The following is a 25,058-nucleotide window of genomic DNA, read 5'->3' as shown; positions in this document are numbered from 1 at the left end:
AGTCTAGAGATATTCTTGTTTGTCGTAACTGAGGAACTATTGGCATGTAGTAGGTAGAGACCAGGAATGCTGCAAAATAACCTTTAATGCAGGGGACAGAGCCTTCCCGACCAACAAAGAACTTTCTAGCCCAAAATGTCAGTAGTGACAAGGTTCAGAAGGCCTGATGTAGCCTTGGAGTTGAGCACTATGTTCACGGATGATTTGCTCAGCACCATTCCTGGCAATAACAGATACACAAGAACACTTGTATAATTAAATGATGAAGGCTAAGCAAGTCAATTAGTCCTGAAAAATAACACCATGCCTATTTCATCCCTCCATCTATCCATCCATTCATTGATTCATAGGTATTTACTGATCATCTCCTATGTGTCAGGCATGGCACCAGGTAATATGGACAGAGTAGATTCAAGGATCACTCAAGGTTTTTTGTACATAGTAATAAATACAGATAAATACTAAGGCAATTTTGCAACACTGTATGTACCCTGATAACAAAGTGCTGGGTTTAAAGAAGGTCATCTGATCCCAATTTGAAGGTCAAAAAAAGCTGTTTTCTAGCCACGATTTGCAGAATGAATGAGTTAATAGGAAGGTAAGATACAGAGAAAAACACACACAAACGGCCAGAGGCTAAAAACAACATTCTACACTTCCAGAATTATGAATAGTCAGGAAAGGCTCAAGTACAGAAGTACAGAGTGCAACGAGGTCCCTAAAAGTGATGGGTCTAGAGTAATAAATACGAGTCATGTTAAGAAATTTGGACTTCTGATAACATCATAGGATTTTTAAACTGAGTTATAAAATAACATATTGCAAGATATTACTGTTATTTTTATTATTACTATAATTATTATTATTATTCCTTGAAAAAAGTTAAAGGGAGGACAACAAATTGAAAATGAAACAGAAATCCTCAATAGGGTTTACTTTAAAACAGAAAGTTAAAGCATTCATAAATGCTAATAAGTGTGATTTTACTTTTAGCTCTATTTTTGCCCTGCTTCTGCATTCCATGCAATTTTATATGTCTGTCTTTAAAGAAAATTGGAACTGTTTATATGTGCTTTACTGGGCAAATGATGCTTGACTGTGAAAACTTCCATAATCACAACCTCCATGAAAACATCCACAACGGGAAAATGGAAGATATGATAATCTAATCTAATTTGATCACACCTTATCAAGAGGGAGGAAAGTTTTAGAGGTTAGTGCACCAGGATTTAGGTAGTAGAGTGAAAAGTTTAAGGCAGAAGTTACTTACAAAGGCTCTCTTGAGACTTTCTAGGTCACTTTGTGAAAGAAAAAGATGTTAGAACATCCCCTAAAGTCTACAAGTAGAAGCTACAAGGTGGCAAGTGTCCTGACACTTTTTTTGAGGACTTTATTTTCATTTCAATTCTGGTCTTGTGAAAGTTGACCTGAAACGTCCTTCATAGTTTTAACAATCTGTTGGTTTCCCACCTCTCTAACTCATGTTCTCAGAGGGATGAAAATATAACTAAACAGTACTGTTTGCACACCACTTCATAGCTTACCAAATGCTTTAATTTGCACTATCTTAATAAATATTGGAGACTTGATTTTCACTAGTCTTCACTTAATCACTATATTGGTTTCTTTGGTTAAAGAACTTCACAGGGTGAACAAGAGAAAAAATGTGATCAATGCAATTCAAATAATCAGCAACTAGTGAGACATTCTTATCCTTACCCAAATATCCAGTTTTAAATATTATAGCTTATTTGATTTTTAATTATGTATATCTAAAACACAGAGTGATACTTAATCATGAAGACAGTTTTTTTGTTTCTTTGGTTTGGTTTTGTTTGTTTTTGTGTTTTGTTTTGTTTTTTTGGTGCAATCTTTTGGCTTTCATGATTGGCATCATTTTAAAACTATGGCCTCAGAACATGTGTTTTCTTATGCTTTCATGAATAAGATAATCTATCATTCATATATATTTAAGAAAATACAGCAGTAGGTGAAATTTGTACATTATTTTTTTTTAAAGCAAGCAATACATTATTTTGGTTTCAGGTAAAAAACACTTTGGGAAAAAATTAAATAAGGCGAATTCATTGTGTGGTGGCATTTTCTTACTGAAATGGGAATATTTTCCTGATTACTTATTTGGAAACTATAACAGAGAAGCACATTGTTTCAAAAAAAAAATAATGGGCGTAGGTAAAAGCAATAACACACAAGATCTTCATTAAAAAAGGCAAAAAGAACTAGCAGTAGAGGAAACGTGTAAAGATATTCATTGCATTTAGGTATAATCCATAAGAAGCAGAACTTGCTGACACATCTCTTCAAAAGGATGTATACCTAACATATTTGGTGAAGGAAAGAATTTTCAACAGGGGAGTTACCTTTAGGCTGTGCTTAAATTTCACACACCAGCCTTAATACCATGTACACAATTACAGTATCCTTTCCAATATATATATTATCTTTCTTCCAAATTTTTGAGGATAAAATATTTTGCCTTCAGAGTATATAATTTCTTCTTTTAAGTATTGTTTTTCAAATAAACTTTATATTGTAGAACAGTATTTGATTTACAGAAAAGCTGTAATGTTAGCCCAGAGATTTCCGGTATGCTCTATACTATTTATCTGCTTATTAACATTTCATTTTAGTATGCTACATTTGTTGTAATTTATGATATCGATACATTATTAACTAAAGTTCATACTTTATTCATATTTCCTTAGTTTTTAACGTAATGCCCTTTTTCTGTTCCAGACTCCCATTCAGGATACCACATTACATTTAATTGTCATGTCTCCTTAACTATCACTTGCCTGCGACAATTTCTCATACTTTCCTTGTTTTTGAAGGCTGTGCCAGTTTCGAAGAGTAGTGATGGGTATTTTATAGAATGGTCCTCAACTGGTTTTATCCTGTGTTTTTCTTGTGGTTAGACTGAGATTATGGGTTTTTGGGAGGAAGACCACAGAGGCAAAATGCCATTTTTCTTTTTTTTTTTTTTTCTTTTTTTTTTTCAACGTTTATTTATTTTGGGGACAGAGAGAGACAGAGCATGAACGGGGGAGGGGCAGAGAGAGAGGGAGACACAGAATCGGAAACAGGCTCCAGGCTCTGAGCCATCAGCCCAGAGCCTGACGCGGGGCTCGAACTCACGGACCGCGAGATCGTGACCTGGCTGAAGTCGGACGCTTAACCGACTGCGCTACCCAGGCGCCCCAAAATGCCATTTTTCATTACATCATAGCAAAGGCACATACTATCAATGTGATTTACCTTGATCACCTGGTGAGACAGTGTTTGCCAAGTTTCTCTACTGTAAAGTTATTCATTGTTTCCCTTTTTGCATACTGTACACTTTGGAAAGAAGTCACCGTACATGACCCACTGTTAAAAAGTGACAGTTATACTCCATTTCTTTGAGGGCAGATTATACATAGAAATTGTTTGGAATTATTCTGTAATGGAGATTTCTATTCTTTCTCAACTTAAAAATGTATTCAATCATGTATTTATATTAATAGGGACTCAAGGATATTTATTTAATGCAGTGGCTTATAATCTAATACCACTTCACTTATTTTCTTGCTCAAATTGTTTCAGCGTTGGCTACTGGTAGCTCTTTCAACTGGCTCCTGAATCTCTTTGGCAAAACTCCATAATTGTGGTTTACTTTTTTTCTTTTTTAGCACTTATTTTCTGACACTACAAGACACTACAGGCTCATCTTTATATTTCCTGCCCCATTCCTAGAATGAGCCATTTCTCCAAAGATCCTGGTTCCCTGTGCTGAAGGATCGTATTAGAAACCAAGATCTAGGCACTAAGGTGTGCTCATTGCTATTGGAGTATCATTCATCGCTTCTAGGCAAAGAAGACGATGACAGAGCAAGGAAATACATGTGCATATTATATTTATATCGGTATATATACATATCTGTACATATTTCTATATGTAATTATCTTTATCTATATTAAGTTAAACATGAGTTTGTGCTAATGTCTCCAACTCTAATCCATTACCACGTGGATTGTTTTATCCTGTTCCCCTTGTTTATCCGTCATCTCCCATTCTAAAAGTAAGGAACCTGGTCCACAACATTTACCCTCCATTTACTTAATATTTCCAATCTAGTATACATGTATAGTAGAATCAGGATTGTTAACCCATACCCCCATGGGGATCAACCTTAACTAGACTATAATTCTTATGTACTGTTTCTTTTGCCTTTAGTCTTACAGATTCCACTCATTACCAAAGTTATTTAGTGCTTTTTTTTTTTTTATCTCTACGCCCTTTAGTGAGATTGTTTCGTATAGTTTTCATATGGTTAAATTGTATGGTTATGTTCTATATTCCATCCTAGGATCCCCTAACCTCTCATAGACTTTTAAAAATTTGCGTGAAGATTCACTCTGTGCTATAAAGTTACATGGATTTTGAAAATGTATAGTATATGTATCCACAATGAAAGTATCATACAGAATAGTTTTACTGCCCTAAAATATCTCCTGTATTTCATCTATTCATGTTCCTTCTTCTTGCCATCTGATCTCCTGACAACCATAGATCTCTTTACTGTCTCTATGTTTTGCCTTTTCCAGAACATCACATACTTGGCCATCAAGCTAGTCTATAATCTGGCTTCTTTACTTAGCAATATTCATTTAAAATTTATCCATACCCTTTTTGTGACTTGATGGCTAATTTCTTTTTACTACTGAATAACATTCTATTGTATAAATGTACCACAATTTATTTATCCACTCACCTTTCAGTGGACATCTTGCTTGCTTCCTGTTTTTGGCAATTAGGAATAAAGCTGCTATAAACATTCATGTGGAGATTTCTGTGGAGACATAAAGTTTCAAATCAGTTTGGTAAATACCTAGGAGCACACTTACTGAATAGTATGATAAAATTGTATCTAGTTTTGTAAGAAACACCCAAACTGTCTCTGGAGGGGGCTGTACCATTTTGCACTCCAAGCAGCGATGAGTGAATGACTTTCTGTTGCTTTGCATCCTAACACATGTTTTGCGAATATCTAACCCCAATCTGTTTTTTTTTCTTCTCTTAATAATGTCTTTTACATACAGAAGTTTTTAATTTGAATAAAAGTCCAACTTATCAATTTTTTCTGTTTGGATGTTTTTGAGGTTTTGATATAAATTTATATTTTTACATCAGTTTACTAAAGCCATGTTCTTAATTTATTACATATTGAGATTTTCCTTGTGGCCTAAGAATCTATTCTAGAAACTTTCTATTTATTTATGAAAAGAGGTAGCACATTCTCCTGGTTTTCCTCTTCCCTATCTGAACTTTCTTAATCATCTCCTATGATGCTGGGGCTCAATCCTGGGCATACTTTTCTTTGTATTTTACTTTTCACCTTTATCCATTCTGACAAGCACTCAAAGCCTTTTGTTTGCCTGCTTCCAACTTTATTTCTCTAGTGAAGATACTTCTTTATTTTAAGTCTTGTGTATGCAGTTGTTTAATTACATTATCACACATATAAGCTACAAACATCTCAAATTTTCCATATTCACTACTGAATTTTTTTGTATCCGTTTACTACCGCCACCTCTGCCCCACTTAGTTGCTCAGGCCAGAAGTCTTGGTATTGTCCTCCATTACTTGTCCCTCTCCTGAACTCTGACTTGAAATCCCCCGGTAAATCCTTTTGGTTTGAACCATCTTCTCTTATTCTTCAATTCCACTACCCAATCCAAGTTGCCACCATCTCTCTTGGACTATAGCAATATGTTTACTGCTTCCCTTGCTTCCATTGTTACTCTCCTCTACTATTTTTCATATGTAACCTCAACTTTATACCTCTCAGTGACTCCTTATTTTAGTCAGCATATAATTCAAATCCTTAACACGGTTTCTCAGGCTTTACCCATAACTCCTCGTCTGAAGCCAATTTTTCTCTTACTCGTTACACTCTAGTCCCCTCTAAATTTTCAGTGGGCCTCCAGCTCTTTTTTTTCTCTGAAGATTTTATGCATATAGTTTGGTTTATCTTGAATATTTTTTTGGCCATTGTTTACTTGGCCAGATTCTAACTATTCTTCAGGACACAGTTTGTTGCAATATTTTGGAAAAAAACCTCCCTGACATAGCTATCTCAAACATCTCTCTTTTAGGTCCATTCATATTACTCTGGCATTTTCCTGGTTATTTTCTTCTTACGCTTCCACATGTGCATTTTCACATTCCATTTCACACACACACACAAATGCAGATGAAAAGGTGTACATTTTCTTTTAAAGACTGTCAACTTAAATTTTGAAGATGGTGCTCTCACCTTATATCAGCTTATCTATTTTAACTAAGAGTGACAGCTTCTTAGTAGTACAGAATGAAATTCTTTCCCTTTTTTGTTATAGCTTGGTTAAAATTTTGATCACTGAAAATAGCAGATGGTTCTAGGAGTATTATCCAAGGCAACCTTTGTATTCTAAAATACTAAGATAAAATATTCAATCAGGAGACACAGTGAACTTTGGTCAGGGGTTTTGTATACTAAGTTTAGAGCTTAAAAACAGACTATTGTTTAGGGCTGCTGGGTGGCTCAGTCGGTTAAGCGTCGACTTTGGCTCAGGTCATGATCTCACAGTTTGTGAGTTCAGGCCCTGCATTGGGCTCTGAGCCTGCTTCGGATTCTGTGTCTCCCTCTCTCTCTGCCCCTCCCCACTCATGCTTTGTCTCTCTCTTTTAAAAATAAACATTAAAAAAAATTAAAAACAAAAAAAAAAACTATTGTTTGACTTGACAATTACATCATTGAAAACAAAAGGAAGTCATTACTTTCTTCAGCTTTCAGACTGATCTACAGTTAACAGATTTTAATAATAATAATAATAATAATAATAATAATTTTATTCTTCCAGTATCAGCCTAATGAGTCTTATTCCTCTGATTTCAGCTTTAAAATCATAGTTTTCTCCCTTACTTCTATCTGAGAAGAAAGACTATACCCGATGCAGCAGCCAGAGGATGGGGTATAACCAGAGCTTATCATATCCATAAAATTCAAGCCTTCTGATTTGGTGATAACTTTATCCCACTCTTTCTACCTCACACCCATGTTTTGTGCCCAGTTTTCTATAGCATCTGTTTGCACTTCAAATTTGATTGGGTGATCTATTGTCAACCTCAACTACACATGACGAAGATAAATTCCCCTCATATTTTTTCCTGACTTTTTCTTGTGTAACATTTGACTAACTGGATAGAAAGGTATCATTTTGCTGACAGCTCAGGTAAGGACATAAAGGATTTTCATTGCATATCTCTTTTGATTGTCATATACATGTAATTATAAAACCCTGCTGCTTCTTCATATGGTTCTCTCAGACCCACTTCCTCTGTCATCCTCAGCACTATTCTAGATGTCATTTCTTCTAGACCTACTTCTGAAATTGTCATTTCACAAGACATTCTTACAGTATTCTTTTTCTCATCCACTGAGCCTCTGCCCTAGCAATCTATGGTTTTTTCCACTGCCAAAGCTGTTCCAGTACAGGTTATTTTGAACATACCACACCCACTCCAACCTCCTGGAAGCTTATTTTTGTATTCCTATTCTACTATAGATCAATCCCAGGTCCTTATTCTATACATCAAATCCTTTTACTAAATAAGCATTCCTCTCCTCTTTCTTTTTAAAAAATCCAAACAATTTTCTGAACTTCTTTCCAGGAAGCCTAATGTCAATTTTTCTTTATTCCTATCTTTTATTTTTTTTCCTCCTCTCAAAGCAATTATTATTCTCAGAGAATAATTTTCCTTTAAAGCCTACCAAAATCTCTGACTTTCTTTCTCCTTTTCTCTTTCCCCTTAAATAGTGTCTAACATTATTTCATTTATTTCAAAAAATCTTTCTGAATTGATTATAAAGGAATATATAATAATATTTCTTAGTTTATTGTGGCCAAGGACATTTTATAAGGCTATTTCTTCCATCTCTTCCCATTTATTTGTATGTATCATCTATGCCTGAAATGTGTTATACTTTATTTTGATATAGTGTACTTTTATTGTTCTCTTTCACATATTGTTCTCTTTCATATTGTTCTCTTTTATTGTTCATATGTATCATCTATTCCTGAAATGTGTTATACTTTATTTTGATATAGTGTACTTTTATTGTTCTCTTTCACATCTCATGGCCACATATTTTTACTCTCCTTACCCTATAAATATGTATCAGTAAGACTGTTTGGTTTTAAGCAACAGAAAACACTTCCAAATTAAGCCCCAAATGAAATTTCTTTTTTTTTTATATACATATATTTTTAAGGTTTATTTATTTTTGAGACAGAGAGAGACAGAGCATGAACGGGGGAGGGTCAGAGAGAGAGGGAGACACGGAATCGGAAACAGGCTCCAGGCTCTGAGCTGTCAGCACAGAACCCGTCGCGGGGCTTGAACTCACGGACCGCGAGATCATGACCCAAGCTGAAGTCGGACGTTTAACCGACTAAGCCACCCAGGCGCCCCTGAAATTTCTAATGGATGTGGAGAAATACTTGGAAACAACAATGCATCTGGAAAATCAGACCTGGGGTGCTGTCAGATAACAAGGGGTAGGACAGCAGAAGGCATAGCTACCCTCATAACCCAATATAAGCTTGGTCAGAATAACTGGATAGTACAGGAGGATCTGGCAAGTGGAGTCTCCCGGACTCCACTGAACTGCTTCTAAACTCTGCTCAAATCTTCATGCTAACACCAGGACTCTTAGTATAAGCAGCAATGACTTGAGCATACTGTTATGCATAATTAAGTATAACTTCAGCTGCATGGGGGTAAATAGAGGCTTTCTGTTTTTGAATTCAGAACATTGCCTTCTATGAACATTCAAGTGATGCAGAGGATTCCTCCCAAATTGGAAGAATGTTCAAATATTGATGGTTAAAAACCAGACATATATACATTACAGTAGCTTTCTATATTTTTGTCACTATTTTAGATTTTAGCCTAGGGAAATGGAAACACATTTGTACTATTTTTATCTGCTGTCATCCTGGTTCCTAGGTAAGATTTTTTTGTATTTGAACAATGCTAGTAACATGATTCTTGTTTCAGTATGAATGCCTCTTTTTACAAGGTAAGAGGAAAATTTCCTCTGTGATTTAGCATTTAACAGTGTTACATGTGCTAAAATAATGAAGTAAGTTTGCCTTTTTAAACATATCATGTATATATGCTGATTTGAAGCATTTGGCTTCAAATGTTTGTCTTACCTTTGGTGTCTGATTGATTAGAAGCTCAAAATGGAATGTGTGAGTTTATGTGTCTTGTATATTAACTTAATTACCTGGTTTTAATGTGCAATCTGTTAGATTTTATTGGCAAGGCATATCACAACTTTTAATGAGTCACATCTAGTACCAAAGGCACACTTGAAAAGAAAGAAACCACATAATTAAATCAGGTTTAGTCTATTTAAACACATTGGACTGATTAGATACTTTGGTTTAATTTTCTGAGAAAAGATAGGAAGTTTTAAATTGTATTAGTTATTTACATTATGCTTTTTATTCATTTGTAAGTATAAATCAATTTGGGCTATGAAAAAGGAACTTAGCATGTCTTTGTCCTTCAGCAAAATAAATGAATGCTTGCATCAGATAGAAAATGAGTGCATATATATGTGTATGTGCATTTTTAAAATATTTGGATTACTGAATCATCAGATATTTAATGTGTGCATATTTATATGTCCATTACATTCTCAAAGGGACCCTGGCCAGAATGAGATCCGGAAGCACACTTTAGTGACTACTTTATATTTCTTTCTTACTACTTAATAAAATAAATTTTAATGAAGTATCAACGAGTTATTGAAAAATATTTTATCTTTGTATATAAACATATGAAGTACTATCTCTAGCACTGTATTCATTAATCATCTTTATATTTAGATGGTAAAAGATGAAGTAAAAATGGAACTACCATCTTAACACATGTATAAACTAGATATATAATCCACTAGAAATATCTTGATAAGCTATAAACCTGAATAAATTCTCAAGTTATATTTAATGGATTAAAATGCTACTAATGAAGTCTCAACTTAACAGAGTGTGGGTTCTGCAGATTTCACAATGCAAAAATAATAAAAAATGGAGGAAATATTCTTCAGTATTCAAGCATTATTGCCTAATTAAGCAAAGTAGTCATTCACATCATGGACAAACAGCTGAAATTTTGGTATACACCTTTGTTATACGTATATCTTCCTTTGTAATGTAAATTAAAATATCAACCAACATTCACATTGGAGCTGCACTTAGAAAGCTCAGTTGTTAAATATTTTAGCAGACATAAATTCCAATTAAATATTGTGTTTTTTCCCCTCCACATCATCGTTAGGATCTCTAGCTAGCTATGGATTATAAGAGTTGTGAAAATATTTATTTATTTATTTATTTATTTATTTATATTTTTATTTTAATTTTAATTTTTTTCTAAATAGGCTTCATGCCCAGCCTGAAGCCCAATGCAGGCCTTGAACTCATGACCTTGAGCTCAAGACCTGAGATGAGATCAAGAGTCCAATGCTTAACTGACTGAGCCACTCAGGCACGCCAAGTTGGGAAAATCTTAAAAACAACAACAACAAAAGCAACAACAACAACAACGACAACAAAAAACCCCACATACATACCAAAACTATAAATGCAAACACACACACACACACTGAATGATATTTGTAACTATAACAATTACTGAAAAATTCATAAGAGTCTAGAAACAAGTGAAACACAATCTGTAATATGTAGAAATCTGTGGTGAATATATTTCAATTGAGAATCGTTTGAAATGGGACCAGTCAGAGAAAGTTGGCTGGGTGGAGAGTATGGTGGGGGAGACAGCGAGTGTCTAGCTAGCTGTGTGTTGGTAAAGTTCAGATGTTCTTGGTGGCAGCAGTGGGCATCTCTCTGAGAATGGTCAAATCCTGTGTAACCTGTATATTGGCTCCCCTCATTGGCCCTATATTCCAGGTTTGCTGTTGATTGCCTGAGTTTCCCTATGCCATTCTCACTTTTCTGTCTAGGCTAACTGGAATCAGAGCTTGTTGTTGGTTTGTTTTAGATTAATTGATAATGGCATTTTGATTTTTAAATAACTGATATCCTGTATCAGATGGGAGTTTTCTTTCCTGTTGGCCATGATTATTCAGTCATTCAAGATTTTATTCATTCTTATTTTTGTCATGCAAGAATTCACTTTTTAAAATCAACCAATGGGGTCTTTAATTAGATGTGAAGATGAGTTTGGATTCTCTGTGAGAGATAAAATTCAAGTGGGTCTGTGGGCAATAAAATACCTTCAAAATATTTGGTTATTTAAAGAAGAGATTAATTGTTTTTAAAGAAGTACCAAAAATAATTATTTATATTATATTATTTTATATTATTTTACATATTGTATTATATTATATTATATTATATTATATTATATTATATTGTATTATATTATAAGAAACAGTGGTCAGAATTTCTATGTTGACCACTAGTAGGCATAAACAGGGTTAGTCATGCAATAAAGAGTTTTTCTAACCATTAGGGCAGCCTTCAATTTTTGTTTTTAGTATATTTTGACCATTTTATTTCCTTCTTTTAAAAGATAGATGGTTACACCTGGAAGTTATATCACACCGTATGTTAACTAACTGAAATTTAAATAAAAACCTAAAAAAAAGATAAATGGCATTGGAAACCAAGAATTTGTTATAAACAAATATTTCCTGAGACAAGACACTTGAATACTATTATGTACAAAGTTTAAGGAGCATTTATACAACTTTAACAACTACATTAGAGTTAGGACTCTTTGTTAACTATGCTCAAGTAATTGATCTTTTTAACTAGTAAGTTGGGCATTTTATTTCAATTATTCATCTAATTTAAACAACCACGAGTCTTTCATAAGATAATTATTCATAATAGGAGCCTGATCAGCTGGCATCTCAGAATTTGCCAGTGTTAGTTGTGCACATTAACTCTATTCTTGTCTAATAAATAAGGGACAACACTTAAGGCTCTTAGCAGAGAGAGCTTGAGGACCAGATGAGGTGCTGAGTTTCCATTTTCAGATCAGCAATTTATAAGTGGGGGGGGGAAGGTATTGCAATGATGTAATCCTATTTAATATTAAACATATATCCTGCAAATAGTGAAAGAAAGTACTATACTTGTCAAACATTCATAATTCAAAGCTAAGATTTCCATTTGGAGTTAAATTAAGCAATTATTTGATATGTGTTATTTCCAGGCATGAGGGTCAAATAAGAACACAGATGAGGGAGAAAGCCTGAACTGTGTAATGTAATACAGGGAGGACAATCCCAGGGGAGAAGAAATAACAGTTGTACTTTAGTTGTCCCAAGAATGGTAGTGAGTGTGGTCTACAGATAAATTTGTTTTAAAGGTTTTATTTAACCTAAGCCTTGATGGAATTAGAAAATAATTGACCCTTTAACACTTTATAGTACATATCATGGGTCAGTATTATTCTACGTGCTACATGTATAGTCATTTAATACTTACACCAGTCCTATGAGGTTTGTCTTAGTAAAGAACTTGTTTGGAGGTTCTAGCAGAGGGGCGAATCTTCTCATATACCCTTGACCCAAGAACCATCCTCTTTTATCTGGGAAGGTCATCCTCTCCCACTGAGCACACATTTTCTAGAAGGATGCACATGGAGCACTAAGGGAGGAAGGGGACATCTGCCTAGCCAGCCAGATCAGAGGAATCAACCCTGGCAATCAATGGGGTGGCAGATGTTGCAGCCACATCATCCTCACATCCCAGGTTGATCCTATTTGAATCACCAGTGTGCAAACGAAGAAATTAAGTTAACAAAAGATTAAGAAACTTTCCCAAGGACAGATAGCTTGGAACAGTTAGCCATGCAGACGGGATCCAGCACCAGCACTTTTCATTCCACATTTTATCCTCAGATCACCCACCCTGCCCACAGCCCTGCTAAGGTGGGTCTTACAAAGACATGTTCCTTAATCATAAGATGCTGCCTCACTTCTCTAGAGAGCAAATATTTTGTGCACATATTGAAATATTTTGTGCAAATGCTCAAGCTGAGGCAGTGAGCTTAAGTTAAGAAATGCACTAAGAATAGGCCGGTTAAGTGGTAGAGATTAAAGCTCAACTGTCATAATCTGGAGAAGAATCTGAAGGGGCCATGATGGCCATGGCTGGAAAATAAAAATGGGCTCAGGAATCTGATGGACAGAGAAAGTTAAGAGAAGACAGTAGACCCATGGGAGAGCCAGTGACATCATGAAAGAGAGAGAGAGAGAAGAGTTTATCCTATTCCAGCTAGCTTGAACCATTATTATACAAGAGAGAAGTTGAGAGTGTGCCTGTTTTTGTTTCTGTTTTATCATGGATTATATCATTTGGGAGTCATTGAGAATTCTCCAGGAGAAGAGTGAAATTATCAGGGGGATGATACAATACAATAAGTAAGACAGTAGAGGATATAATAGATTGAAATGGGAGAGACTAAGAACAAGATATTCATCATAAAAGCCTATGGCTATGGTTGAGGTAAAAGTATAATGTTATTAAGAATGGATCAGAAAATTATAAAAGAAAAACCTGAATTATTTCATATGTTAATTTATTTATTAAATCATTTATACATTTGTTTCTGTATTTCTTTGTCAACATATATTTACTACTATATCAGTTTCTAGGAACACGAAGATGAACAACTCAGTCCTTTCCCTCAATAAACTCATCATCTAGTGATGATGTGTATAATAGATTATTCATAGGACCAACATACCTAAACTAAGAAAATCTGGGAAACGTTTTAAAAGAAATGACATTGAATTAGAGGTTAAGGAATGGGAAGGAAAGGTCTAAGATGTTGAAATTTGGTGGCTGTGAGTGTGGTGCTGATAGCAAGAAATATGGAGATAGGAGACTGATTCATCAAGAACTGCTTTCTAAGAATCTATGGGGAAATTGGTTGAGATGAGGGAAACAAATGACCTGGACCACTAATAATCTATCTTTAATTTGTCTTCTATTGCCCTATGAGACACCCAAGGAAAATGTATGCATAGATTTGGAGGCCTAGTTAATAAACATTATCAGGCTGAGATCAAAACACCTTTGGAAGACCTACATGAGCTATACAGGATCAGATGAAGGGCTCTATGTCATTGCTAAAGGTAAGCTTAAGTTCAAGCAGGTAAATGACCATTTTGGCCTCATATCTATTAATCTTATCCCCTAGTGAGAAAAAGCTAATTCAGTTGGCAGAAAAGCAAATGAGCGTGAGGACTGGAGCAAGAAGTCAGATAACTTTCTCCAACACCAAGAACCTCTTGTGCCAACCCTTCTCAGTCTAGGGAGCCTCCAAAGCAGGACCACAGCCCTGGCTGTCTGATCTCACCATTTAAGTTGGAAGAGAGCCCAAGGGGATTAAAGTGGGGACCAAAGAAAAGTATAATGTGATGTTTTTGATTCCTTGAGGAAAGACTGGTTAAATGGAAACCACGATTAATAAAGACTGAACCTTGTCTCAGCAGAAAATAACATTACCTATTTCCCTATGACAGTTCTTACCTCTCAAAAGTGCCTTACCTTTCTAGTATCAAAGAATGGTGTGCATCTCAAAAGCAATCATTTTTAAATGAGTTTGGAAAATGTTAACATAACTTTGCAATATCCCCTTTCTATGCACATTAACACAGAAAAACACTACAAAGTCCCAGAGGAAAGAAACTTAATAATTTATTTCCCCCAAATTATTTGATAATGAATCTTATTTATATAACCCATTAACATTGCAGAAAAGACTTTGGAAAATACTGCAGTAATGGAAGAGACTATAGACATTTGCCAGGACATTTCCCTATTCTAGAGAAACATATATTGTTTCTAAAGATATCCTGAATCTTCTAAGGATTATGTACTTTCCCAAATATGTATTTCATGCTCAATAAATCTGGGCTGAATAAATATTATTTTCTCTGTGATGGACATTTTTGTTTTTAATGCTTAATTATTTTTGAGAGTGAGAGAGACAGAGCATGAGCAGGGGAGGGGCAGAGAGAGACAGAGAGGGAGACACAGAATCTGAAGCAGGCTCCAGGTTCTGAGCTGTTAGCACAGAGCCTGACACAGGGCTCAAACTCATGAACTACAAGATCATGACCTGAGTGGAAGTCAGAAGCTCAACCGACTGAGCCACCCAGGCACCCCTGTGATGGACATTTCTTACAGTGCCACCATGATATAGTCACTGGCAGTCATGTGGTATTTCCCAAATTATACCACATAGGTAGCTACTCCATATGGCTAAAAATAAACTTAGTTCTCAGAATTTGAAAGAGGTCCCCACTGTTCTCAGAGCCAAGATAACCTGTAAAGCAGTGATATTGGAGTTTGACTGTTTCACTCATGATTTTCATAGGGACAATGATAATTTGGTTTATTCACTATATCTAAATATAGATTAATCCTTTTAAATTTAGGAGTCATCCCGCATTGCCACCTTCCCTAATCACCACATTCCACATATACACACACGTACATGCACTCACTACTATATATTTGCATATTCGTTTAAGCATACATTATAATTTCAAAAAAAGATTAAAGATAAATTTAGTCTGAGGTATAGGTATAGTCATTATTTTGAATAATAAATGTAAAATCTAGTTTTTGGAAGTGGTTGATAGCAGAGAAGCACACATTTTGGAAGCAATACAGAGAATGATGATGAAAATGTAGTGAGTACATATTTTACTGTAGCTGTGATGTTAGTCTAGGTTTCCCAAAAAAGTAAGCTCCACTAACCAAAAGCGCATTCAAATGGCTAATGTGAAAAACAAATAAAAATAAAACAAGACATCACTGCTGGTAGTGAGTGATGCAAGAGGAAGACCAGGTAAAATTCTAGAGCTGGCTAATGACCAGCTGCTTCTGTTTCGTTGATAGTGTGCTTGGCTATAGTTGACAAAGGGGCACAGTGGCTATCCCAGGCTGTCAAAAAGGGTGGTAAAAAGGCATGGATAAAAGATTTCACAAGATGCAGATATTCTGAAGAATTAAAATAAAAATATTTTAATTTCAGGATCCTGATTATCCAAGATAAAATTTTTGAAATGAAATGAAAATGAAAATGTCACAAGTTTAGGGCATTATGGTGTTGTTTATTTAACAGATTGCTGAGTTTTCTATCTGTATTTTGATTTAAGATATCTTGTCTGATACCTATAGTTTTGTTTTATGAATACTAAGCTGATTAAATTTTAATGTTTACTTATAGCCTCTAAAAACCATATGGGGAGTTATCTTTTTAAAGGTCATCCTTTGAATTTTTAAAGGTCTAAAAGTTTTAGTATTGCCTTAAGGCTTTCTACACATTTGTCATCTAAATCTTGCCTGCATATCCATTCAGAATTCCCCTGCACATCCATTTGCAATTTACATATACATATACATGACACCAATTTGATTAATGATCTTCCCATTCTTACTCTGCAGCTTAATGGACAAAATAGGATGTTGACAAGGCTCTTGAGGTAAGCGTGAGACATACTGATTACACTGTTTTAAGGCCAATGGAACATTTTCAGTCACAGAACTTTCTGGCATTCTAAATGTCTATTTTTAATGCTTATGTTTTCAAAGTGTTTCAACTCTGATGATGGTAAAATCATGATAATTACTGCAGTTGTTCTTGTTGACCCAGCCTCTGACATTAAATCTATGTACGCCCAACCTCTTAGAGGGAATGGGGTCTGAGCATTCTCAGAATGTGGTCTGAAGTCACTATTTGAAAAACCAAATAATGTGTAGTTAGATTGTTTCTTTTTCTCATTGCTAGATTTAATTTTATCAATAAATCATATTCATTTTGATGGTTTTTGTCAATAATCCTGATTATAATGTAGTCTTGAAGAACTTTGTATCTGAATAGAGTTTTCAATAGTTTATTAGCTATCTTCCACAGAAACCTTATTAGGTCAGTATAATTATCTGCTATTATATGGTAAGCTTATTGGAAAATATTCTCTAAAGTACCGTTATCCTCAAAGTGGCACTGTTATTTTAATATTCATTTTGATAGTAATAGCAGAATCTGTGTTTAATATTATGTCCTCAGGCATACTGTACTTAATACATCTTATTGCCTGACACTTTTTTTTTCATTTAATTGCCATAATAATGCAAATGGAAAACAATAATGACTAAAAGATAAATATATGACCTTCAACATTAAGTGTGAGTCCATAAAGAAAATTAGGAAAGAGAGGGTGTGAAAATATGGTCGATCTTGGATAATTTTAGCTAGAAATTATTCACAGGCTGTTACTTACTTAACTCATGTTGCCTCAAGTTACATGAAAAGCTAATAATTTTTTAAATCTATATTACATATATGTAATTAATATGAACTGATTAATAATATTATGAAAGACAAACTGACAACCTTTTTTTTCAATATATGAAATTTATTGTCAAATTGGTTTCCATACAACACCCAGTGCTCATCCCAAAAGGTCTCTCCTCAATACCCATCACCCACCCTCCCCTCCCTCCAACCCCCCAAACTGACAACCTTTTTATTGTATGATTAATTTTCAAATTTTTCCTGCCCCTTGCCATTCTTACACAATCATCTAACTTGGGCAAGGGCTAGTTGGTTTGGTCTCCCATTTTTTGTTTTTTAGGTGTTATCCACTCTGAAAATGTATGTATGACATATATGTGATAACTTTTTTTTCATTATGATGAAGAATACCTATATTTATACACATATGCATTCATCCTAGATTTCAAAGGTATCCATTTTTACTTTATCCAAAGTCTAGTACTATAATATCTACAAACATAGATATCTACAAACATCTGTATGTGTCTGATCGTATGTAATATATAATTTGACCAACGTCTTTACTACTGCTAAACTAACTCAAGTAAATAAATCTGTTTCTGTCTATGTAACTTCTCCCTATCAAACATTTGGAAAACCTATTTTCTTACCTGAAAGTAATTTCCAGTGTTCTCAGTAGAAAAAACTACATAAATCCACTCTTTGTCTACAAGTAATTATTTTTCTAATTTTCTAAGATGTACAATTTTTCATAACTGAACTTTTTTAAAATTACTGAAACTTTGCTGAGAATAGTTCAGGCCTGAATCCTTGGAAGACTCTCACCAAGAGGTATCATTGGGTAAGCACACATTTCTTGGACCACCTCTGGCCTAGAACTGACTGGGCTAGAAACCATTACAGGGGGAAGGAAAGAATGGTTATGTACTAAAAGTTTCATTAAAATTAAAATCTGGTAAAAAAAAAAAACCTCACAAAATTAAGTATTTCGTGGTCTTCATTGTAATTTAGAGTCATATCCTACTATTGTCATTTGTCTTCTACTTCAATATTTTTGCAATGTCTGAAGGAAAACTGTTTTGAACCAAATGATCTGGATGTTATTTTCCAGTGCTGTTGTGGGTGAGTAGACTGATAATTATCCGAGGTTACTGTATTTGATTTATAAATTGCAGGGAGAGTGCTTACACTGCTTTTCTCATATTGTTGTTTTGAGAATTCAGTAAGTTAATATATGTTAAAGTGTTCTAAACAAAGTATGAACTACGTAAAGTATTATTTTAGTAACTTCTGAATTCAACAGCAGTACCTATGTATAATGATATCAGCCAAGATAATTGCTGCCAAGTATGTAATATAATAGTGGGAAATAGGCATAGTTAATATAATAGAAATTTCATAAAAATACAAAAAGTATTAAAATTCAGCTCATTATTAACAAGTAGCAGATTTGTTGCCTCAAACAAGTAATGAAAGTAAGTATACATTTAAAGGATGTTGGATAAATGTAAATTGGTCAGCATATTGTGGGAGGAGTTTAGAAAAGAATAATCATTTGTATCTGATTTTGGAAATAAGAAAAAATAAACATAAATATGTGATATTATCTAAAATTAAAACTTGTTATAATCAAAGTAGCAATTATAATTTTAAGTAGAAAAGCAGAGACTTGTTTCCCTTTTTCATCTAACCATTGCTATGCCTTATAAAATACTGGGATTCTTGAGCAACTATGTATTTGTGATAAATTAATACAAGGCAAGTGTTCTATTCTCCAAACTGTGATATTTAAAAAATTTTGATACAGGAAAAAAAATGAATTATTTTGCCTTTGTATAAATGCATACTCATAGCCATCATAAAATTTCACTAATATATTTCAGGTAATATGATAGAGCCTGCTTTCTCATAAAAAGTAACAACCTTGATAATATCCATACAGTTAACTAACCAATAGTTGGTAATTTATTTTAAATAAGCCTTATCACTAACTGTGTAACCCATAGTTTCATGAATGACTGTGTAAAATAAAGTATAAGTCATAGTTCTTTTCCTCAATATGAAATTTGGATTTTAAGCATACCTAGATTTAGAAGAATTAATTCAAGACTTATGCTAACAATGGCACCGTACATTCTTGGTTTGATGCTTATTCTCTGTTGTACACCCAAAAGCAAAGATAGATAAATAAAACATGAACACATCCAAAAGACATACCAGCCTCAAAAATAAGATAGGTATGCCTGTGAACCAGTAATAGAACCAGAAATGCAGAGGAGTTAGTCAGGCTAAAGTCACAGGGCTGAAGGGTCTGGGTTTGGAAACCAACAGAAGTATCCATGGTTTGGCCCCTTTGGGATACTGGGTTTTAAAATATTTAACCAAACATGAGACTTGCCTCATAACCAGGCATAGTGTTTAGGGGCAAGGTGGCTGGCAGTATTCTACTCATTAGTGGAGTAAATAAATATGTTTATTTATTTTGAGGGAGAGAGAGAGCAAGTGAGCATGAGTGGGGGCAGGGGAAGAGAGGAGGGAGAATCTTTTTTTTTTTTAATATATGAAATTTATTGTCAAATTGGTTTCCATACAACACCCAGTGCTCATCCCAACAGGTGCCCTCTTCAATACCCATCACCCACCCTCCCCACCCTCCCACCCCCATCAGCCCTCAGTTTGTTCTCAGTTTTTAAGAGTCATATACTTTGGCTCTCTAGGAGGGAGAATCTTAAGCAGGCTCCATGCTCAGTGTGGAGTCCAACACAGGGCTCCCTCTCACAACTGACTGTGAGATCATGACCTGAGCCAAAACCAAGAGCCAGATGCTTAACCTACTGAGCCACCCAGACACCCTCCAGTATTCCACTTATGAAATAGGGCTGCAAATATATGCTAGTCATCTTTTTAAAGATTTTATTTTTAAGTAATCTCTACACCCAACATGCGGCTCGAACCCACAACCCCAAGAGCAAGTGTCACATGCTCCACTGACCCAGCCAGACAGAATTCCAACGTGCTAGTCATTTTCTTTTTTGCCTGGGATACTGCTGGCTAGTGGGACAGGGTTGGGAAGGCAACATTCAGCCTTGGGTCCATAAACTGAGCTGAGTGCCACCCTGAAGGCTGAATCCACAATATCTCCAGTATCACATGGTGAGGAGCCCATAATGTATAATCATTAGACCTAGTTGTAACCTAAAGTGCCTCAGGGATCATTAGAGACAGTTAGGAAAAAAGTACCCACTGTGCAAAAAAGAAATGTAGAGTGAAGGTGGGAAAGAAAAAAAATGCGATTTATTTCCACTGAAAAATCAAATTACATTTTTATATGGTAATCAAAATATACATGAAATTACAGACATTTCGAGACTGAAGAGTGACACAAAAGTAATTAAAGCATGCTGAGCTTGTAGTGTTCAGGAGAATAAAAATAATCATAAACTTTAAGCCTTGACAGAAAAGTCTATAGTTAAGATTGTATGTCAAAAACATAAAAGCAACTGCTGTAAGAATGGCTTCCAAACACCAAAAGGGAAAGGAAGATGTAGAAAACTTTCATCAGTGCGATAGTAGACAAGAAAGTAGACAAAAATAATTAAAAGAAGAGGATGACAGATAATCAAATTATAAAATAAGGTAAGATAATTAAGCCTACATATATTAGTAATCACTTAACTTATAACTGTATTTCATTTACCTATAAAGTTAGAAATAAGTGTATTTGAACAAACTAAAGTCCTATTATATGCTTCTTACAAAGCACACATGTAAACAAAATTGTACAAAAATATAAAATTAGAGGAATAGAAAATAAATACCACTTATCTAATAACCCAAAGAAAATTGGTGATTAAATACGGAGTTTGGAAACAGATACACATATATACAGAAATTTGATACATAATAATAATAATAATAATAATAATAAGTATAATGATGATGATGATAATGGTTGATGATGATGTGGTGATGAATGTTATTGTGTACATATCATGTGCCAGACTTGATAAATGCTTTATCAACTTTAGTTGATCTGCTTCTCATGACAACCATAAAGACTTTAAAAGCTACTATAAATTATTATGGTCCTTCAGCTGGCTATCCATGGGCACCTTTGTTTTTAGATCTTTAGTATTTAAAATGTGAAAAGAAAACGTGACAGCTTGTAGAAAACTGGTCTATGAATACAAACAGAATATATATGCACAAGAGGAAAAATCAAGAAACTGATAAAACTATGAAAGGAACCCATTTCTCTACTAATCAAAACAACAACTTACTGCTTCATGCTCATCAGTTTGGCAAGAAATATAAAGTCTGCAAATACAACGATTGGCAAGCATGGAAAGAAACATAAACTTTTATACAGGGTTGTTGGAAGAGTAAATTGGTACACCTCTCTGGAAAGGTTGCAGACTAAATTTATCTTATACCCTACCAAGAAATCCCATTTCTAATATATCCTAGAGAAATGCTTCCCACACACTAATAGGGAAACATAAAAGTAGTCACAAAATCAATGCTTTTATTTGGAAATTATTAGAATTAATTTGATGTGGATAAATCTAAAATGCATAATATTGATATGGGAAAAGAAGTAAAGATACATAAAGTTGAATGCCATATACAAAAGTATAAAAGTATGCAAATTAATGCTATGCATTGTTTTAGAATTCCCATGTATTAAAAGCATAAAATCATGAATTGCAATAAATAAAACAGAAATTCACGTTAGTGAATACTTCTAGGGAAAGAAGGAGGAAAGACAACCCAAAAGAGTTGTGCAGAGAGCTTCAGTTTTATCTGTAATACTTTATTTTTTCAAAAAAATATGAAGCAAGGACATGAAAACATTAAATTATGTTAAATGAAACATGAACAATGAAACGTTTCATTAAACATCAAATTATGTTTAATGAAAACATTAAATTATGAGCAGTGGCTATATAGATATTTGTTACATCATTCTGCATATTATATTGCCCATTTGGAGTATTTTACAAAACCCTAATTAGTACTATAGTGTACAAATATGGTATAAAAACAGTACTTTCTAATATATAATTAATCTAACAATTAGATATTACAAAAATTGTATTAGATTATATATTAGATTATATAAATAAAGAGGTTTATAATATAATTTATAATACTTTCATAACACTACTTTATATGTATATTCAAATGTGTTTCCTTTGGCACTTAGGTGGCTCAGTCAGTTAAGCATCCAACTCTTGATTTTGGCTCAGTTCATGATCTCATGGTTGGTGAGATCAAGCCCCAAATGAAGCCCAAATCAAGCCCCTTGGGATTCTCTCTCTCCCTCTCTGCCCCTCCTCTGAACAAATGTGCATGCATGCATGTGCTCTTCTCCCTTTCAAAATAAGTAAATAAACTTAAAAAAAATGTGTTTCCTCTCTCCCAATTGTCTCAGTTCTTTTTGATTAGCATAGTTCATAGCATATGGTTCGAATTCAGTATATAATTGTAGAGTAAAACAATAACTAAAATTGAAAATTTTTCCATGTACAGAGTGTATAATTTACCACCAGAACACTGCAGTGGGTAAAAAGAAACACAAATACAGAAACTTGGGATGCACCGATAAAACATTATGCATGAAAAGATTCTACTTTTTTAGTGCTTTTCTTAGATATAATGTATTCTAAATGTCCTTGGAAATGTACACATATTTTAAAAGTGCAACAAACTATTTTAGGTGGAATTTAAGATGATTACTATAAATATAATTAATTTTAAAAGATAATTTGTAGAGCAATTTCATCACATACGCTTTTTTGTAAGTTATATCAACAATCTGTGGATCTTTTACTACAAGCTATAAACAAATGAGGAATAGTTTAATTCCACTTAATAAGTGAGCTTATTAGGAATTCACACAGTTTAAACAGCTGCTGTTTATAAATACAAATCCAAGAGACAAGTTTTGAGAACATAATTCAACCAACATGATAACTTAAATCTTATTAATTATGCAATATAAACGATTTTAAAATTTCAAAATTTTACTAGAATTGGGGCATTTTCATATTATGATACTACCCAGGGAAACATCTAAATAAGAGAAATTCTAATTATTGCTGTGATTTATAGATAATAAACTTTTTCTCCCTCCCCTTGTATTAGCCTGGAAAGGAATCTTTTTTATTCATAATTTAATTTTATCATCATGGACCTTTGACTTATAGTTGACCTGAAGCTTAAGTAGGAATTTTACCGTAAGCAAAAGGGACAAGTATTATAAAGGGGAATGCGGTTGTTTTTAGTACACAGTCAGCTTATGTGATAAAGAGTCAGAGATGCTGCTCTTATTTACGTATGGATGGATGGTAGGAGAATGGAAATGGTGGCTGATTTTACCCATAGGGATCCAAAAAATGGTATAATATGAAGGAACTGGACAAAGACATTAAATGTAATTTTTGTCATTTGTGAGAAAACACATTTAGACCATGATTAAATGGATTTAAAGTGACTCACAATATTACATTATATAAATGACAAGGCTTGAAAAAATGACAAACTAACAGGTCTGTTGGTTTTTTCATCAGACCGAACCTGGACCGCCCCATCACTGAGGAAAAATAATCTGCATCTGAGGAACACAAAACTGCTGGAAACCCCTTGGCATGTAGAAGGTGTCTGGTCTGGAAGCTCAGGCAGAAGCGTGGTGTCAGGCAATTCACAAACAGGTTGGGGAAAGCTTTGTCAGTATGCTCTTTTCTCTCCACAACATAGTCCCGGGCAAGTTATAATCTTTCAGTGAATAACATGAGACTGAATAAAAAGATACATACTTACGTGCTTATAAATACAGAAAAAATAAAATAAAATAAAAATTAAAAACTGATAATCCAGCACCACAAGAACTGGAGGGTTACTAATATTTAAAAGAAACAAAATAAATTTCTTCAAAAAAAAAAAAGGATATATTGATAATACAGAATAGCTAAAAGTGATTATAAAGAATTAAAGGTAAGTGGTAAGGGACCATCTTATTTCCAAAGAGAATTGAGTTATAGTGGAATCTGTGGGAAAGGCCATTTTTATTTTTAAAAGAGAGCATTTTCACTGCCAACTTCCTTGGGCAAATTTATAATGTATTGCAACATAAAACAAGGAAGATCTGGTTTTGACATAATTTGTTTAAAGATATGCCATTACTATTTTGTCACCTTGTTGTTCACAAACATCCACAAATATTTGAACTCCTCCCTTCTCTGGCTTCTCTCTCTTTCTCTCTCTCTCTCCTTTTTTTTCCTGTGTGTGTGTGTGTGTGTGTGTGTGCGCGCGTGTGCGTGTTTTGGTAGGGGTGTATCTCAGTGAACATTTTAGGATGAATTCCAGCAAAATATCCCAAAATGGTAGAATTAATCTGTTGGAAGAAGTAATTAATTTAGTATTAATTTAAACTTTGATAAATTCTTTTTTTAATTTTTTGAACAAAATTATTTTTTAAAAACATTTTTTTTAACATTTATTCATTTTTGAGAAACAGAGAGAGATGGAGTGTGAATGGGGGAGGAGCAGGGAGAGAGGGAGACACAGAATCCAAAGCAAGCTCCAGGCTCTGAGCTGTCAGCACAGAACCTGATGCAGGGCTCCAACTCACAGACCATGAGATCATGACCTG

General features: G+C 34.2%; 1 protein-coding gene and 1 long non-coding RNA gene across 3 annotated transcripts in view; one reads left to right on the top strand and one right to left on the bottom strand.

Annotated features, from left to right (window-relative positions):
* GULP1 (GULP PTB domain containing engulfment adaptor 1) overlaps positions 1-25,058 on the bottom strand; it is a 741,807-nt gene that overhangs the window by 367,741 nt on the left and 349,008 nt on the right. The window contains exon 5 of the mRNA XM_053215424.1: positions 4,773-4,850. The gene's annotated coding sequence lies outside the window, so the exon portion shown is untranslated. The remainder of the gene's footprint in view (positions 1-4,772; positions 4,851-25,058) is intronic.
* LOC113597888 (uncharacterized) lies at positions 8,488-24,290 on the top strand. Of its 2 annotated transcripts, XR_008295480.1 has the most exons (4): positions 8,488-9,052; positions 14,105-14,228; positions 16,552-16,589; positions 23,977-24,290. It is a non-coding gene; the product is annotated as an uncharacterized LOC113597888 (long non-coding RNA). The 2 variants fall into 2 exon arrangements; XR_003418633.2 differs by lacking the exons at positions 16,552-16,589; positions 23,977-24,290 and adding an exon at positions 14,853-15,080.

The sequence above is a fragment of the Acinonyx jubatus genome, chromosome C1 (genome assembly GCF_027475565.1).
Source record: "Acinonyx jubatus isolate Ajub_Pintada_27869175 chromosome C1, VMU_Ajub_asm_v1.0, whole genome shotgun sequence".
Taxonomy (NCBI): Eukaryota; Metazoa; Chordata; class Mammalia; order Carnivora; family Felidae; genus Acinonyx; species Acinonyx jubatus.
The sequence above is the reverse complement of the archived record's forward strand: the minus strand, read 5'-3'. Positions and strand labels throughout refer to the sequence as shown.